The sequence below is a fragment of the Balaenoptera musculus genome, chromosome X, assembly GCF_009873245.2.
Source record: "Balaenoptera musculus isolate JJ_BM4_2016_0621 chromosome X, mBalMus1.pri.v3, whole genome shotgun sequence".
In the NCBI taxonomy this organism is placed as follows: Eukaryota; Metazoa; Chordata; class Mammalia; order Artiodactyla; family Balaenopteridae; genus Balaenoptera; species Balaenoptera musculus.
Window position 1 is genome coordinate 80435446 of NC_045806.1, and position 19092 is coordinate 80454537.

The following is a 19092-nucleotide window of genomic DNA, read 5'->3' on the forward strand; positions in this document are numbered from 1 at the left end:
GCCTGCTGCTAGGGGATGAATTGATGACAAAGGAGCATAGCGAATTTGGGGCATTAATGTCCTATATCTTAATTGTGGTGGTGTGTTCATTTTTCACACTCATCAAACTATAAACTTAAAATGGATGTATTTTATTGTATATAAAGTATATCTTGTATTAGTCCTCGAATACTGCATAACATTATCCCAAATCTAGTGGCTTAAAACAACACTCATTTATTAGCTCACAATTCTGTAGATCATAAATCTGGGTACCATACTGAGTGAGTTCTCTGCACAGATTCTCCTCAGGCTAAAATCAAGGTGTCAGCTGGGCTGTGTTCTCATGTGGGTCTCAGGATCCTCTTCTAAGTTCACAGGGTTGTGGCATCATTTGGTTCCCTGTGACTGTATGGCCCAAGTCCCAGTTTCCTTGCCTGCTGTAAATCCGGGGATGCTCTAATTTAGAGCTCATGTCATTTGCTGCATGGAACCCTCCATCTTTAAATCCAGTGATGAATGAATGTCTCTTGCATCAAATCCCTGTCATGCTTCAAATCGCTTTTTCTAGGAAGAGTTCAGTTCCTTTTAAGGGTTCCTGTGAGTATTCAATTACATCTGCAAAATCGCTTTTGCTATAAAGTATGACATAATCACAGGAGTGATGTCTCACACATTCACAGGTTCCACACAGACTTAAGGGGAGGAGATTGTAAAAGAGTCGTTGGGATCATCTTGGAATTCTGCCTACCACATACCCCAATAATATTTATTACAAAAGTACATTAACACAGGAAATTAAGGAGACTTGAATGTTTGCCTTTAACCACTCACTCCCATGGCTACATCTTGGAGCCGATCATCATCCGGAATTGCTCCACTTTTGAACTCTTACTCAACTTCTGAGATATGAAATGTGGATAGAGATACTAATTGTCAATAGAAATGGAGCGACGACATGATCGGCAGAGCCACGTGACAGAAAGGCTGAGCTACTCCTTAAGCATGAATTTTACTATCATTACAGTTGACACATTTGCTTCTTTTTCATTCTACTGGGATCACATTCCACTTGTCAGAAGAGTGTGCGTAGGAGGTGGGATTTACCAGCACTCCCTTAACTACTTCTTACTCTGACACCAGAGACTGATCACTGGTGAATTCCTTTCAGTTGTCAAGAAGTTCTCTCTCTCTGTGTATGTGTGTGTGCATGCACATGCAATGATTGCAAAAAGATGCATTTCCGGATTTATGACCCAATGTTAATGCAGGTCCTGCTTATTTGGGCAGGGAAAAAATAAATACTGTATAATATTTATTGCGTATCTTCACGGACTTTAAAAATCAACATTTGGGAAATTTTTCTAACACTGTGCTTGTCACTCAGCTACTTTTAATTTATGCTTAGCAAACACTATACAAAAGAAGGTATTATATTATTTCATGGAAGTTATTGGGGAGTATGTGTTATGGATCTCTGTTCACAGTGGGTGTCTATTTTAGGAAAATGATTCACTTTTATATTTATACCTATGAGAGATTAATCGCTTTTCAGTATTTTTATTGGAAAGAATGATAAAACATAAGTACACTTGAATTTTCACAACTTAAAAACTTCAAATTCATCACTAAATATATTTAAATCTTTAGGAATATTTTTCCCTCACAACACATGATGATGAGCTAATTCCAGATGCTTTAGGTTAAATTACTGTAGCATTTTTATTTAGTAAATTACATGGCAACTTTTAGATGCTATCATACTTTAAGACATAAATCTTGATAAGTGATTTGTGCTTTTTATATATGCCTACATTTTATCAAATATAATTAGACTGTGTCCAAATTTGAATATGATGTTAAGACTTAGGATAAGTGACATGCCTTTCCCACTAGCATATTATTCAAATGTTATAGGCTTCCTGCTTTTCTGGTCAGAATGATAGATAATGACTTTGTACAAGCTAATTTGAAATTGGATCCTTAAGTTTCATTCATTTAATTACAAAGCAGCATTATAAAATCCCTACCAAAATAGTTCACATAGCAGTCTGCAGTGAGGAAGCTTTTATGTGAAAGCACATTGTATAAGCTTGGTCAGTCGCCAGAAGTGGTAGGATTTTGCTGAGCAAGTCATGGCATTATTAGAGGATGCTGGCATAAACAGAAATGCAGATCAGTAAATGAAATGGAGGATAGAAAGAAACCAATAAAGATGGTGTATAAAAAAGTTGAATGTGGCTTATTAGAATATGTGTTTAATAGTTCAGTGTGAGTAGAGACCTGAGGAAATGACCTTTCATTTTAGCATAAAAGAAATGTAATTATAATTTATTCCAACTGTGCTCTTTTGGAATAATATAGGATCATTTAGACTTGACCATGAAAATGGCTTTATTGATAGGCTGGTGCCAATGATAAATTAACTCTTCATAATACCAATATGTTGACTAGTAGAGGACTTATAGAAATGAAGAGAAGACTCTTTAAGAAGAGCTGTGTCCTCCAGGAGAATAAAATAATGAGGAACCTATTCTAGTGAAAACAATCCAGTTTTTTATGATGATATTTATATCTATTGCAAAACTCAGGCTTTACAGAAATAGTATGCAGTCAAATTTTCTTTTAAAAGATAAAAAGAATCCTACAACTTACCGATTCAATTAAAATAATGATATTATTTCATTTTCACAGAGAATTCATCTACTGAGATGTTATAATCAGATACTTTGAATGAAACAGGCTTCATCCCTACATAACTGGATACATAATAGATCACATATGTTAGTCATAAGCACTGATGGAAAGAGAGATGGCTGCGGTCCCAAATCATGCTAAGTGAAACATCAGACAGAGAAAGACAAATACTGTATGATATCACTCATATGTGGAATCTAAAAAATACAACAAACTAGTGAATATAACAAAAGAGAAGCAGACACAGATATAGAGAACAAACTAGTAGTTACCAGTGGGGAGAGTGGGGGAGGAGCAATATAGGGGTGGGAAGTGGGAGGTACAAACTATTGGGTGTAAGATAGGCTCAAGCATGTATTGTACAACTCGGGGAATATCACCAATAGTTTGTGATAACTGTAAATGGAAAGCAACTTTTAAAAACTGAATAAATTTTAAAAAATTAAATTTAAAAAAATCTTCAGATTCCATCATGATGCCTGCTCCTCTGTGAGTTTCCTGAGGAGTATATAAAAACACATAGGAGACACTGGACAAACACACACTTCATTCTATCTAGAGCTATGGCCTCAAATCTTTACATGGTCTCAGGTTAAACTGGGCTGGACCACATGTAAATGAAGATGACTCTTTATCTACCTGACCTCCATCCTAGCCTAGGGCCCAGACTAGAATTAAGAAGAGTGATTGGGGGTTTCCCTGGTGGCGCAGTGGTTGAGAATCTGCCTGCCAATGCAGGGCACACGGGTTCGAGCCCTGGTCTGGGAAGATCCCACATGCCGCGGAGCGACTAGGCCCGTGAGCCACAATTGCTGAGCCTGCGCGTCTGGAGCCTGTGCTCCGCAACAAGAGAGGCAACGATAGCGAGGGGCCCACGCACCGCGATGAAGAGTGGCCCCCGCTCGCCGCAACTAGAGAAAGCCCTCGCACAGAAACGAAGACCCAACACAGCCATAAATAAATAAATAAATAAATAAATAGATAGATAGATAGATAGATAGATAGATAGATAGATAGATAGATAGATAGATAGATAGAAGAGTAACTGGTCTTGACCCCTGCCTTTTCTCCACCCTCAGGTCTTACACTCTGATAGTGAGAAGACTGATAAAGAGAAAATCTTCCTCCAAAAACCTAGAGTTGAGCTTGCTTAAACAGTCTTCTGTGCTCCAGACACTAATCCTATGCTCACTTGGCTTTACATAGAAAGGAATGGGGGGGGGGGGCTTCCGACATGGAGGTGTCTCATCTTACCACACCTTTCACGTGTGAGCACACCTGACAGGTTTACTTCATTGTTTCCAGCACCCAAAACTCAAATTATGTGTCCTTTACCCTCGTTAGAAGAGTTGTTCCTTCTAGAAGATGGTGTTGTGGGGGGGAATATTCAATCTTTCCCAGCAGTTAGAGTGTGCTACTAAAAATAATTAGGACTAAAAGTGAAGAATAATTAGACACTTCTTGTTGGAGTTACTCTTCTTAATTCAGGGACACAAATCCTATCTAACACTTCATTGACCTGGTACATATAAAGAAGCAGGAACTGAAATTTTTAAGTTCTATCTTGATTTTCATCACCTAGTTGTTTCTAAGGAAATCATTAAATAATTTTTTTGGGTATAGAAATACATACACATAATGATACATATTTGGAAAAATGTCAGTTTGTTAATTATTCTGTCTAGCTTTTGAAGATCTAGTTCTGCAGCCAATTTAGTATTCAAGATAAACACATTATATAAACAACTTATAAAGAAGAAAGACTATGATAAATATTTTAAGAGATGTAGAGAGGTTATGAAATACATGTTAGAAAGAGGAGCTATTATTCTGAGGGAGAAGGACTTGCCAAATGGAAGAGGTAGGATTTAAAGAGAGACTTGAAATATATGTAATCTCTCAACAGCTGAATTTCAGAAATATAGTCTAATCCAGTTAGAAAATTGTTAGAAATTATTAGAAATACAAATTATCAAGCCCCACCCCAGATGTAATGAATTGTGAACTCTAGTGATAGGACCCCGCAATCTGTAATTTATCAACTCTCCATGTGATTCTGATGCATGCTACAGTTGGAAGACCACTGAACTAATTAATCAATAAGCCTATATCTATTGATTGGCTTATGTACAAGGTGCTAAATAGACACTTGAGGAATAGAAGTAATTGTAAGATACAGTACTTATTATTTAAAACATTCCAATAGAATTAGAATTGTCATCTTAGGCAACTATAAAAGAAACCTAAGAACACAAAGTCTTTGATAAGGCCCAAGGGACTCATAGTGACAGGTAGAGATTACAGAGACCTTCTACCTGAGTGAAGAGTTTCAACATGTACAGAGGGGGATTGTAGTAATAAACATCTCCTCCCCTTTGTCAACATGGACATTATCATTTCCCTGGTCCAGATGGCAATCAGTTTTGAGAAATCAGGAAAGATACCATATCAGGAAGCCAGAAATAAGGAAAAATAGAGCTAAAAATCAGAATACAATCCAGTTCATAAACCAGTATTCAGGAAACCATAAAACAAGTAAACACAAATGGCCACTTTATTTATCCTGCTTTGAGTTTTTTAAGCTTCTTGGGTGTGTAAATTTATAGTTTTCATCAATTTTGGAAAACATTTGGCCATTATTTCTTCAAACATTTTTTTCTCCCCCATCACCCTCTTTGGACTCCAATTACAAGTATGCTAGACTGCTTGGCATTGTCACTGCTTGATATGGTCACTGAGCTCCCTTTGGCTTTTTTTTAGTCTTTTTCTTTCTCTTTGTGCTTCAGTTTGCATAGTTTCTATTACTATGTTTTCAAGTTCACTGATCTTTTCTTCTGCAATATCTAATGCTGTTAATTCCATCCAATGAAATTTTCATTTCAGATACTGTATTTTTCATCCATAGAAGCTCCATTTGGTCTTTTTTACCTCTTCCATTTCTCTTCTCATTATAGTTATGTTTTCCTCCTTAAATATATGGAACCTATATATTAAACATGTTTACATATCCTAGTTTGCAAATTCTATCATCTCTCATTTCAGCATCTGTGTTTTCCTTCTGCTTATCAGTCACATTTTCATGCTTCTTCATATGTCTAGTAATTATTTTACTGAATGCCAGGCATTGTTAATTTTATGTTGTTGAGGACTAGATTTTATAGTAGTCCTTTAAAGAGTGTAGAACTTTATTCTAGCAGACAGTTACATAACATGAAGATCATTTTAATGCTTTTGAGGCTTGTTTTTAAGCTTCTTTTAGCTCCACTACTAAGGTATGATCTTCTGAGATCACTAGTAAATGCCCTGAGTATTCAGCAATGCCTTCCTTTCTGGCCAGTTGGAACCAAAATGATTTCCAGCCCTGTGTGAACTCTTGAAACTGTTTGGCTTACAGCTTCCTGGTAATTCTTCTTTTCCTAACAATTTTTCTTTGCCCAACCTGGTGGAGTTTCACCCTACATATGCACAGACCGGTTTAGCCAAAGACTTAAGGAGACTCCTGTGTAGATTTGTGGAGCCATTTCTCTCTGTAGCTCCCCCTCCAGTAATCAACCTCATAAATTCTAGTTGCATTGGCCTCCCTAAATTCTGATGTCCTCCACTCAGTGAAATTGTTTCCTTGTGCTACTGTCTGGAAAGTGTCTCCATCAGAAAGTCAAGATGGTTGTAGGGCTCACCTCATTTATTTCCCTCCTCTCAGGGACTAAAATACTGCACAGCCTACTGTCCAAAGTCTGAAAACAGTTCTTTCACATATTTTGTGCATCTTTCTAGTTGTTTATGGCAGGGAGGCAAGTCCCACAGGAGATATGGGTGGAAGCAGAAGTTCACAAAATGCCCGCTGTAAAAACGTAAGAAAAATATAGCCACAGACAAAAGGGTCTTAAGGATGGGGAGATGAGACAGTTGTGCTGACATATATTTGGTAAACATCTTTTAGAGTAGATTGTTTCCCACTGAACCCTGGTTGGTTTTAAAGGTGTCCTGACCCCAAGTGGTTGGGCATTCCATACACACTGACATTAATAAATAATTGCTGTAAACATCAAGTGCTTCTGAAGGAATGACTTGTTTATTCTCCTTATCAACAAGTCAGATAAAATGCAGCATTTGTATCATCTAGTAGATTTCTCCATTCTTTTCAAGAGTGGCCTTTTTATTATATGAGTAATGTATGCTTTATTATTTAAAAATCCAAGCAATTCAGAAATATACAAAACAGAGTAAAAATAAAATCTCTCCACTCTACCTCATTCACTGGTAACAGTTTGGTGTATATATCTATATCTCCATATCACAAAAGTAGATTTCTCTATCACTGTCCAGTCCCACTGAAGAACCAGGAACAGGACTTTTCCTGCTATAACACCATCACCTCTCTGTTTTGGAAGACTTACCAGAGTCTTGGGCTATTGTCAAAAAGAAGCATTCACAAGACACAGTTGGGATGGGACCCAGAAAAGCTCAGGGTCTACTTCTGTTGCCTGAGCAGCAGTGAGGACCACAGGCAGATCTTAAAGGGAAGTTCTAGCTCACATTTAAGAGGTGACATGATTCCTTGGCAGAGTTATATACTCTCTTGACTAGTGATGTATGTTTGCTGGTACTGATTCAGCTTTTATTTGGCTCCCTGACAGTGACTACCAACAGAATACTTGGTGCCCCTCAGTCCCTGCTATCGTCCATGTCCCCCAAGGTCCCGGTTTTTGTCTCTAGATTATGATCACTTCCAAGGACTTTTTCTTTACCCTCACAAACACACTCCCTCCTATTCTAATCTAATCTCCTCCCAGGACTGGGGAGGAGTGGGTAGACAGCGTCCTTTCTTCTTCTATTTGCTTTGTAAGCTTTGTACCGTCACCAACTCTGTTCTGCTTTCCAGAGGGCCTTTCCTTTTGTTTCTCTACAGACAGTTTAGAAGTTAAAAACAAAATAAGATAAAACAGCAAAGAGTATATATTAACTTTTTCCCTTTTAATTCTTGCTATAACTATGCTAATTTACCTCCAAGCCATACAAGTGACTATGACAAGGGAAAGGGCCAGGAAGTTCAGGAAGTGAAAGAAAGGAAGAAACAGTACAAGGATGAAGTTCAAGGTCATATTCTGCATCCTTACAGGCCACTACATATAGAAATGCTTCATAATATTAACATATTATTATACTGTGTAAATTACCATAATATAGTGAACCAGTCTCTTCATTTTTATATAGGAAAATTTTTATTTGATAAATATAATTTTTTAAAACCAGTCTCTTATTGATGCACACAATTAAAGAAAAACACTGCTTTGAACAGCACTTGTTTGTTTATTTCTGCATGAAAATTCCTGAAAGTAGAAAATCTGGATCAAAGGGTATGTACTATTTAAATTTAAAAGATAATATCAAATTGCCTTTCAGAAAGATTTACCAATCTATACTTTTATAAGTGTATATGAGATTGTCAGTACTAGTTATTAACAATCATATCAATATTTGCCAATCTAATAGGTCTAAATTAGATTTAAAAATCTAATTTTTAAAAATTCTATTCTTATGATGAACATGTTGAAGATATTTTCATATGTGTAGGAGTTATTTGTACTTCTTCCATGAAGTGTCAGTTTATATCCTTTGTGCATATTTGATTTGGTATTCTTTTACTTAGTGATTTGTAGTAGCTCTATATATGTACAGATATTAACACTTGAGATGTTATACATTACCTATATATTGAACATACTTTTTTCTAGTTTGATATTGGTATTTTAGCATTATTTACAAAGGGTTTTGTTTTCTTGCTATGCAGGGATTAATCCATTCAACAAATATTTATTGAACCCCTACTATGCGCCAACCACTAGTCTGAGTTACAGGGATACAGTGGTGATAAAGACAGACAAGGTCCTTGCAGTCAGGGTGCTTACATTCTAATAAAGAAGCAGGAAAGTAAGTAAACAACAGATGTACAGACTGTAGCTGTATGATAGTGAAAATAAACTGGTTGACAAAGAGTATATGGGAGAAAATGGTCAGCTGAGATCTTTCCAAGGAAATGACATTTGAGGTAAGACCTGAAAGATGAAAATGAGACAAATGGGTAAAGCATATAGGCAGTGGAGAGGAGCTTTGGGGTTAGGGAAAAGTTGGGGTCGGGGTGGGGGGGGACAGCAATCCAAAGGACCAAAGGCAGGAAAGGGTGTAGTGTGTTCAAGGACAAAAAGAAAAGCATGATCACTGAGCCTAGTGAGGAACAGGGAAAACGTTATGAATGAGGTTGTAGAGGAGGGGAGAGGCCAAATGAGACAAGATCTTATTTTATTCCAAGAGTGAGAGCCACCGAAGAGTTTTAGGTATGGAACGGCATGATTTGATTTATGTTCTTAAAGCTCATTTGTTTTAGTTATGCAGAGAATAAACTGGCAAAGAGAAAAAGTACAAAGAGAAAGAATAGTTAAGCAACTATTGCACAAGTCTAGACCAGAGATGATAGTGGCTTAGACTATAGTGTTAGCCATGGAGAGGAAATAAAGTGAGAAGAGCAATTCTTAGGCAATCCAATTTGCTCTTCTATCCCCTCTCCCCACACACATCTTCATCTAGTTTTCACTCATCCTTTCTAGTGTCAAGAAACAAGGTACCTCATCTCTTTTGTAAAACCAACCTCTCAAGATACAGCAAAAAATACTTATTCAAGAAGCCTTTCTTGGATAAACAACAAGGTCCTACTGTATAGCACAGGGAACTAGAATCAACAACCTGTGATAAACCATAACAGAAAAGAATATAAAAAAGAATGTATATATGTATAACTGAATCACTTTGCTGTACAGCAGAAATTAACACATTGTAAGTCAACTATACTTCAATAAAAAAATAAAATAAAATAAAATATACTGAGGGAAAATTAAATTAAATTAAATTAAAAATAAAAGAAGCCTTTGTTGAACCTTTGACTGTGCTAAGAGTCACTAATGTGTGCAAACCTCTACCAAAGCACTTAACATTATGTCTTAATTATATTCATTCGTCTTTCTTTTAATTTGACCATCGGCTCCATGAGGTAGGTGATTATGCCTTATTCATCTATATAACAGAGCACCTGTGTCAGTATCTGATACCTAGTAGGTACTTCATTATTAATTATACTTCAATTGATGGAGTGGGTATTACATTTTACCTAAGGCATATATGGAAATACTAATTTATTTTAATCTGTTGATGTTATACTTTATTGCTAAGAAATGCTAAACATCATCCGAGCCTTCAGTGAGCTATAGTCTTTTTGCTGGTGGAGGGTCTTGCTTCGATGTTGATGGCTGCTGACTGATCAGGGTGGTGGTTGCTGAAGGCTGGGGTGGCCGTGGACATTTCTTAAAATAAGACAACAATGAAGTTTGCCACATGGATTGATTCTTCCTTTCATGAATTATTCTCTGTAACATGCAGTGATATTTTATAGCATTTTACCCACAGTAGAATTTCTTTCAATCCTCTCAAACCCTCCTACTGCTTTATCAACTAAGTTTATGTTGTATTCTAAATCCTTTGTTGTCATTTCAACCAAATTCACAGCATCCTCAACAGGAGTAGGTTCCATCTCAAGAAACCACTTTCTTTGCTCATCCGTAAGAAGCAACTCCTAACCTGTTAGTTCTATCGTGAGATTGCAGCAATTCAGTCACATCTTCACGCTCCACTTCTATTCTAGTTCTCTTGCTATTTCCACATCCGCAGTTACTTCCTCCACTGAAGTCTTGAACCCCTCAAAGTCATCCATGAGGGTTGGAATCAGCTTCTTCCAAACTCCTGTGAACACTGATATTTTGACCTCTTCCCATGAATCATGAATGTTCTTAATGGCATCTAGGATGGTAAATCCTTTCCAGAAGGTTTTCAATTTACTTTGCCCAGATCCATCAGAGGAATCACTATCTATGGCAGCTATAGCCTTATGAAATATATTTCTTTTTTTTTTTTTTGTAATATATCTATCTACCTATCTATTTATTTATTTTTGGCTGCATCAGGTCTTCGTTGCTGCCCACGGGCTTTTCTATGGTTGCGGCGAGCGGGGGCTACTCTTCGTTGCGGTGCGTGGGCTTCTCATTGTGGTGGCTTCTCTTGTGGAGCACGGGCTCTAGGCGCACGGGCTTCAGGAGTTGTGGCATGCAGGCTTCAGTAGTTGTGGCTCACGTGTTCTAGAGCGCAGGCTCAGTAGTTGTGGTGCACAGGCTTAGTTGCTCCGCGGTATGTGGGATCTTCCTGGACCAGGGCTCAAACCCGTGTCCCCTGCATTGGCAGGCAGATTCTTAACCACTGTGCCACCAGGGAAGTACCACGAAATGTATTTCGTAAACAATAAGACTTGAAAGTTGAAATTACTTCTTGATCCATGGGCTGCAGAATGGATGTTGTGTTCGAAGCATGAAAAAAACATTGATCTCATTGTACATCTTCACCAGAGCTCTTGGGTGATGAGGTGCACTGTCAATGAGCAGTAATATTTTGAAAGGAATCTTTTTTCTGAGCAGTAGGTCTCAACAGTGGGCTTAAAATATTCAGTAAACAATGTGGTAAACAGATGTGCTGTCATCCAGACCTTGTTGTTCCATTTATAGAACACAGAGTAGATTTAGCAGTTCTTAAGGGCCCTAAGATTTTCAAAGTGGTAAATGAACACTGGCTTCAACTAAAGTCACCAGCTGCATTAGCCCCTAACAAGAGAGTCAGCCTGTCCTTTGAAGCTTTGAGGCCAGACATTGACTTCTCCTCTCTAGCTATGAAAGTCCTAGATGGCATCTTCTTCCAATATAAGGATGTTCTGTCTACACTGAAAATCTGTTTTTTAGTGTAGCCACCTTCATGAATTATCTTATATATCTTCTGGATAACTTGCTGCAGCTTCTACATCAGCACTTACTGCTTCACCTTGCACTTTGATGTTAGGGAGATAGCTTCTTTCCTTCAACCTCATGAACCAACATCTGCTAGCCTCAAACTTTTCTTCTGCAACTTCCTCACCTCTGTCAGCCTTTATAGAATTGAAGGGAGTTAAGGCCTTACTCTGGATTAGGCTTTGCCTTAAGGGAATATTGTGGCTTGATCTTCTGTATAGACCATTAAAATTTTCTCCATTTCAGCAATAAGGCTGTTTCACTTTCTTATCATTCATGTGATAAGCACAAATAGCTTTAATCTCCTTCAGGAACTTTTCCTTTGCATTCACAACCTGGCTAACTTTTGGGTGCAAGAGACCTAGCCTTTGGTCTACCTCGGCTTTCAACATGCCTTCCTCACTTAGCTTATTCATTTCTAGCTTTTGATTTAAAGTGAGAGATTTTCGACTCTTACTTTCACATGACACTTATAGACGCCATTGTAGGATTATTCATTGGTCTAATTTCAACATTGTTGTGTCTTAGGGAATAGGAGACCCAAGGAGATGGAGAGAGACAGGGGAATGGCCAGTTGGTACAGCAGTCAGAACACACACAATGTTTATTGGTTAAAGTTCACCATCTTATAGGGGTGCAGTTAGTGGTGCCCCAAAACAATTACAATAGTAACATCAAAGATCACTGATCATAGATCACCATAACGAATATAATAATGATAAAAAAGTTTGAAATATTGTGAGAATTACCGAAATTCTCACACAGAGACATGAAATGAGCAACTCTTGTTGGAAAAACGGTGCCAATAGACTTGCTCAATGCAGGGTTTGCCACAAACCTTCAACTTAAAAAAAAGTGCTGTATCTGCAAAGAGTAATAAAGCAAAGCACAATAAAACAAGGTATGCCTGCAGTTATGTTTTAGTTTTATCTACAGTTATTGCTCTTCTCAAGTTGTATATAATTTTTTAAAATTATTTTTTAAATGTACAAAACTAAAACACAAGCACATGCATGTAAAATGCAAACAATTTAGGTAATACAGAGAGTAAAAAAGTGAGTTTCTCTTTTCTTCTCCCTGAGATAACAACTTCTGGCAGCCATTTCTCTATGCATTTACATAGAGAATGTGTATATACATAGATTACATGTAGTTTTGTCTTTACAAAAAGTGTTATCCTAAACATATTACTTGATTTCTTTTTACTTAATAATATCGATAACCAGGTCATATTTCCATACCATTATATAGAGAGACACCACATTTTTTAAGGGCTTTGTGATGGCCCATTGTATGGATTAGCATAATGTACTTAGCCAGTAGTCTCTTGATGGATATTTAGGTTTCCAATTTCTTGCTATTACATATTATAATGCAATGAATATTCTTGTACCCCATATTTCCATATTTTTAATCTATTTGATAGTTAGAGGCTAATGATGATATGTTAAGCTTTTGTAATCCTGTTTCTGTTCATTTCTCCACTTATTTTTAACATCAGCATCAAGTGCTTAATGAATTTTGATATTACTTTTTAGTGCACAAAATTCAGGACTAAAATACCTTCATTTTGGATATTTTAATATATTTATTTATTTGGCTGTGCCGGGTCTTTGTTGCAGCACATGGAATCTTCGTTGCCATGTGCGGGATCTTTAGCTGTGGCATATGAACCCTTAGTTGCAGCATGGGGGATCTAGTTCCCCGACCAGGGATCAAACCCGGGCCCCCTGCACTGGGAGCGTGGAGTCTTAGCCCCTGGACCACTAGGGAAGTCCCCATTTTGGATTTTTTAAATGAATATAAACTTATTTTGCCCCACTAAATGCTTTTTCTTAAATTATATTTTATCCAATACCAATATTGACAGCAGTTTTCTTTTTGGATGTGACTGTCATACATACATTCAATCACACATTTCTTTTTGGCATTTCTAGATGGCTGAGTTTTGGGAGTCTCTCTCATAAACAACACATGGTTGAGTGGGCTGTCCCTTTATTCAGTATCAGAATTCTCATCCTTCATGAACCTGTCTCCCTGAAGTTGAAAGGAAGGGTTAGATCAGTAAAACAGCCCCATTCTCAAAAGAAGGCTGTAAGGAGTAGACATACCACCTCTTATTATTTAAATGAGCCAAAATAAAAGTTTTAAAATCAGTTGGCTCTAGCAATCCCACTCCTGGGCATATATCCAGAGAAAACTATAATTCAAAAAGATACATGCACCTCTATGTTCATAGCAGCACTATTCACAATAGCCAAGACATGGAAACAACCTAAGTGTCCATCGACAGATGAATGGATAAAGAAGATGTGGTACATATATACCATGGAATATTACTGAGCCATCAAAAGGAATGAAATAATGTCATTTGCAGCAACATGGATGAACCTAGAGATTATCATACTAAGTGAAGTAAGTCAGAAAGAGGAAGACAAATACCATATGATATCACTTACATGTGGAATCTAAAATACGACACAAATGAACCTATCTACAAAACAGAAACAGACTCACAGACATAGAGAACAGTCTTGCGGTTGCCAAGGGGTGGGGAGGGATGGATTGGGAGTTTGGGATTGGCGAATGCAAACTATTATATATAGAATGGATAAACAACAAGGTCCTACTGTATAGCACAGGGAACTACAGTCAATATCCTGTGACAACCATAATGGAAAAGAATATGAAAAAGAATATAACTGAACCACTTTGCTGTACAACAGAAATTAATACAACATTGTAAATCAACTATACTTCAATAAAATACAGTTTTGAAAAGTCAGTTGGCCAAATTGCAGGAAATAGCAGTAACATAGATTGAATCTGATCAGGCTTGGTGCTTTAGTAACTCCTTTCCCACCCACAGGTAAGGTCATAGATGCCCCACAAAGGTTACTGCCTCTAAATGCTAACACAGAGAGGTGATATTTCCTAGAGACTTTTCCTCATCTTGCTTCTCAGCATGTTTGCTCTACCTTGGCAGCCTTCTGATTGCAGTCACACTGCTTAACTCCTGCTTCCTTACCTCTCTTCCCTGCTCCTTTGACTTGGCTCTCTATATGAAATATCTGGCCCCTCCACCAACTTGGGACCTATGAGAAATTTCAGTTTCAGCTATTACTCAGTACTATTCCTGAACTTCTCCATCTTTTGGATGCTATTTTATATCTTGTGGGTATGTCTGGCTCCTTCACTAGGCTGAAAGCACCTGTGTCTTACCCACTTTTGTAATCCCCACCTGGCCTAGTAGAGTACTTTACATGTGCAGGCATTCAATAATGTAAAATAAAGAAGGAAATAATAAAACAAACTATGAGAAAAAAGACAATCAAAAAAGGGGGAAAAGATGACTCTTTAAGAACTGTGTTTACATAAAATTGAGATGTGATCAATTGAATGAGGATTTGTCTAGATTGGTTGGTTTTGGTAGTGATAGTAAAATAATTGTAAATATCTATAATATGTGTGTGACCTTAATCGTTTCTTTAGACTCTTCTAACGAAGCTAGGGAGGGGAGGGTCCAATGATAGTATAATCCAATCAATCTCTCCCCCTCCAATAGTTGCATCTCTGGGATCCATTCTCCCTTCCAGTTCAAGGGGGTGGAGCAGAATCAAGGAATGTGGTTCACATGGTTTATGAATGGCTAGTGATGGTTTTTCTCCTCCTTATGGCATTTGTCATCTCTGCCTCTGCTGCTCCAGACCTGTGCCCTAGCAGAAACTACTGCTTCTCTCATACCTCTGGATGTCAGCCACGATGCTGTAGCCTTAGTTGCTTTTCCATTCCATTCCGACAGTCATTTCTGCCCTTACTTGTACATCAGTGTATTACTAAGCCACAAATAGCACTGCCTTGTGCTTTCAAGTTCTTAGGATGACTCTAATGCTAGAGCTCTTTTATTTGAACTGTTATCTATCAGCGCCACCCCCGACACTGAGCCTTCAGCACAGCACAGCCCCACGCGTGTTCTACTCAACCACCCTTTCCTCTCTAACACAGACCATTTTTTTCCTAATCAAAGAAGTTTACCTCAATAATAACTTCCCTCAAAGTTGGTTCTTTCCCATCTATTAAACTGAATTCTTATTCAAAGGAGGGCTCTTATTCTCCCAAAACTCAGGGAGGGGTATTATTGTTTGGGGCAGATGTTAATTTCAACTTACCCACTTATTATAACTCATATCAGAGCCCTTAAACCCTCATTTAAGTAAACCCCTGATGGGTCTGTCCTCCTGGGCATCTAGATATGCCTGGACATGTTTCCATCCACAGTGAGTACTTCTACAACCTAGCCTCTCACTCGAAGATTTCTGATACACTTGAGTAGTTTTTATAATTAAAAAATAATAAATGAACTTGTGAGAACCAAATGAGAGCAAGCCTGTGAAAGTGCTTTGCAAATGCCGTGTATTATAATTAGTACCTTATTGTTTATTTGTTTAATAGAAATCCATGTCCATGGTGGAAGTGAAGGCATCAAATAGCAAAGGTTTAAAAAATAAAATAAAAGACAGAACTGATTAACTGTGGGAGAAATCAAATTGACAAACACATGAAAATTAATTCAAAATCTATGTATAAATAGAATTTCTGTGGCCCTATTTGAACGTAGTAGACACTTGCCAAATGAACAGAGATAAAAGTTAGAAGATGGTCCGGGAGTACCTAAAAGTAGTCTTACGCAGGCTGCATATGTTAGGCAACAGAAATCTAAATGAAACTATACAGCATGGAGAATTACAAAGCTTGACTCCAGAGGTCAACTGCTTGGGTTTAAATCTGAGCCCTGCCACTTAGGAGCTCTAGGTGAATTTTGACAAATTACTTAATCTTAATTTCTCATCTATAATAAATTAGAGATGTCATAGTACCATCTCCCCCAAGTATTACATGAGTCAATACATATAAAGCAACATGAATAAATTTTACAATTCATCTACTCATGCCATTGTTTTTCATGGAAGTAAATTGGGCTAGAGTTTACCCAAATTTTCACTAAAGTGGAAATTTGGGGACTTGTTTTTTCAGTTAGGTAGAATTTGGTAAATGTTATCTGTAATTGAAATGAAAATTATTTAGTTTTAAGCAAAAGTTAAGGAGTAATCTAGAATATTCAAGTGGCTTAAACAATCCCCTTTTATAAAACTAGTTTGTTTGCCCTTTTGCTCACAATATGGGCAAAGGGACACACTATCATAGGACAAGATCAAGAAATAACAGTTGATATTAAAATGATTAAAATTCTCATTTACTCAAAATGAGTGCTATAAATAGAGATTACTCTCACAATTGCTATAGAAAACATAATTAATATTCATGTGTAGATACAGTTTTATTTACAAATATCAAATAGTTTACAGTGTACTTTGTTTTAAACTACTGCCATAAATGGAAAACAGTTTTACTACCACTATAGAGTTGCATTCATAATCATATGTAGAAATAGCTGAAGCTCTGAATATTAGTGAATGTATCAAGCAATTCGTCCTAAAGTACAGCCTTATAAAAGGAAATTACTTTCATAACCATTTGAGAGCTTAATTACTAATCAAACATAGATACAGTTTTAGTTACAAATGTTAGAGTTTATTGTGTAATACTTGAAAATAACTGCACTCTAAAAGCATTTATTTTCAACAATTCTTGAAAACCAAATGCTTAACATAAACCACAAAATGTTCACCATAACAATACTTTCAAAAAGCTGTTTACTAAAACATGAATTTGGAGCAATAACAAAAAAAAAAAAACGATTTGGATACCAGCAATGCTTATATTCTCTCCCAGAAAGGCATGGAAGTGAGTCAATCACATTCCCATTGGTCTAAAAGAAGGGCTGTCTGCCAGAGTCCTGACTCATAAGCAGCCTGTTGGCCATATTTAGCCGTGGAGCCTGTAGTTGATTAGCTGTGCTCTGACAATAAATATCCTATCATTGCTGCCCAGGAAAATCACCGCAGTATAGCGAATTTCTAAGACTATACCATAATTCATGTTAACCAAGATAGACTGTGTATACATGAACACCCTTAATATGAAGATCTGGTTTCATGATACATATCCTCGTGGAATTTAGTTAAGCAGATAATTAATAGCTGATCCTCACTCTAGTCAAGTCAACAATTTCGAGGCTGATTATCCAGTTTCTGGGGTTATCCATGTCCTGCTTTTTCTCCTACCACTTCCTTTGGCTGACAGCCTTTTGACCACTTCACTGTTCATTAGCACCTGCAAAGGATAACTGAAAGCAGATGAACTCAAACCACTCAATTATGCTTCTCATTAGCAGCTCTACTGAGGGTTCTGTCCAGGAGGTGGTTGCAAATATTAGGTAAAATTAGGTTTCCAGATTATCAGTGGATTTCAATTATCCACGTTGCTTCCGACCCTCATGACCCTGCATAATCTAGAGTTGGCCATCTCTACATTATTTGCCTGGCCAGATGGAGAAAAAAGTGGATCTTTAACGAGAAAATTAAAGATACTGGCTATTTCTTCTCTCATTTCTATTGAGAGTTTTCTCCCTAGTCCCTTTTTTGTATAGCTAATGCAAAAGAACACAAGGTTCTGCGAGAATGCATACTAATTGTTATTTGTTTAAATTATTACTGTAATTGGTAAAACCCTGAAAGTCATCTTATGAACATGCGGGTATTTAGCCACATTTCTCACATTGGAAGGGCTTTTTGTGAGTGTTTTAAATACTTAACTTGGCAACTCATACTAATCTCAATCAGAAATACTGTAGCCAGGGAGTGCCAGTAATAATATGCTGTTAAAGGTTTATCCTATGATGCATGAACAAGGGTGTGTCTCCAGGGAAAACAAGACTTGTTTATCTTTCTAAAGCATGAAATACTTTAGTCTCTTGTAATCTTTGTTGTTCTATGCATTTGAACATTTTTATTATAAAAGTAGTACAAGTTTATTTTAGAAAATAGAGATAACCATAGAAACTGTCCATAATCCCACCATTGAAACCAGTTACCATTTTGTGGTATACACTTGCAGAACTTTTCTTATCAAAAATAGATTAACCCCACACCTCTTCAAGTGGGGTCATATGTAATATTGTTTTCTAACTTGTTTTTTTTACTCATATGTCAGGCAGGTTTTACTGTACTAATATGTACACTTCAACAATATTCTCTGAATTGGCTGCATAGTATTCCATTGAGTGAATGTGCATAAATTTTTAAAATACTCTATATTTGGCTATTTAAACAGTCTCCAATTTTTATTATAACAAAAGCCCTGAGAAACACTCTGGGATGTAAATCTTTGTGCACATCCTTAATATTACCTCAAGAGAAATTAGTAGAAGTGGAATTCTGGATCAAAGGATATGGGTGTGCCTCCAAATATTTGTTTGCTTAACAAATGCCATAATATTAGCCATACTGAGTTTGTACAGATTTTTTACAAGAATGAAATCAGTAATACACTCCTTAAGATTTCACTTTCAGAAAGTAGTGTAACTTCTGAGTTGTGTGTGTGTGTAGCCTTTTTAGTTTAATAGGGTGTGGCTGGT

General features: G+C 37.0%; 1 long non-coding RNA gene across 1 annotated transcript in view; it reads right to left on the reverse strand.

Annotated features, from left to right (window-relative positions):
* Positions 1–19092, reverse strand: part of LOC118888631 — a 469307-nt gene that overhangs the window by 410605 nt on the left and 39610 nt on the right. The gene's annotated exons all lie outside the window — the stretch shown is intronic.